The sequence below is a fragment of the Rhipicephalus microplus genome, chromosome 6 (genome assembly GCF_043290135.1).
Source record: "Rhipicephalus microplus isolate Deutch F79 chromosome 6, USDA_Rmic, whole genome shotgun sequence".
NCBI lineage: Eukaryota > Metazoa > Arthropoda > Arachnida > Ixodida > Ixodidae > Rhipicephalus > Rhipicephalus microplus.
Window position 1 is genome coordinate 65,055,388 of NC_134705.1, and position 1,245 is coordinate 65,056,632.

The 1,245-nt window shown below is 50.0% G+C and overlaps 1 pseudogene; it reads left to right on the forward strand.

Annotated features, from left to right (window-relative positions):
* The first annotated feature begins 276 nt into the window (after positions 1–276).
* LOC142766530 (U2 spliceosomal RNA) lies at positions 277–456 on the forward strand (annotated as a pseudogene).
* The last annotated feature ends 789 nt before the right edge of the window (positions 457–1,245 follow it).

Sequence of the window (1,245 nt, forward strand, 5' to 3'; positions counted from 1 at the left end):
TGGTGGCAGCGTCCCGTGCCTTCTACCACGCGCACGTGGGACACGGACACAGCTAGGCAATCGCTGACCTAGACAAGACCTGCCCTGCTACGTCGCCACGTCGCCTGCTGCCTGCCAGGTGCCCTGGCTTATCTGCTGCTGTTCCGGCGGTTCCTGGGATGTCCAATGTCCTGGTGTCCTTGGTGCGACCATCCGTGTCCGGCCTCCATCTGGCTATCCCGGTGCCATGTACGGGATCACAACAATGTCGTCCGGCAAACTCAAGACATTCCATGCATTGTCTTAAACATAATAAAATTCCACTCTGTTCTTATCAGCTTAACATCTGATACGGATCCTATACGGATCCAAGATATTAAACTTATTTTTGTGACGCGGCGGAGTGCTTGAAGCTTCCTTCACCTCCGCCATGGGTTGGCCCGGTATTGCACTACCTCAGGGATCGGCCTACTCACTCCTGCGGGGGTGAGTTTGACATCAAATACAATGATAGAAAGAGTGTTCGGATTTACCAATGATATCGAGGTAAACGGCGTGGGTGCGGCGAGTGTCCGTAACATTGGCGTCACGCCGCTCCAGCTGACGTGGTATTCGCGCCGGCTCGGTATTCCCGTGCGGGGAGTGCGCTAGCTGTGTTTATTCACACTTACGATCGCTCTGGGAAAATAAATGTTTGTGTGGAAATTTCATAATTGGAGAGCCCCTTCTTTTTTTCGGTTCTTTTCACACGTACATACTCCAAATTTTTTAACAATCCTACTCACAATAATAAAACTATTGAGTAATTTATTATTACTGTTTCAGAGGAAAGCTAGACGTGTGTATATACGTGCCAAGCTAATTCCGTTTTTCGCATTCACCCATTTCGGAACAAAAATTAAACTAGCCTCTAGAAATTGGGTGTTGGTGTTTCTGTTTATAGTTGCAGGGACAAGCGAAGGCATTTTTATTTCACATCTTCACGCGACGTCTTAACCAGACGACGCGTGCTCTCGCCACGTCTACGCATCTACACTATTCCGCATCACAAATTAAAATCGCAAAGAACGCCACAGGACCCACTCCGCACACATCTGCTGTACAGTGGAGCGGCAAAGCCCCGATGTGCTTTTCCTATGTCCACTGACCTGGGTCCCAGCTTCGGCCAGCGGTGGCTGTAATTCGTTGCCACGCGGTCAGCTACCTCGCTGGTGCCCTCAGCCATCGCCTTGATGGCGATATTTTGATATGTGGGGTTTTACGTCC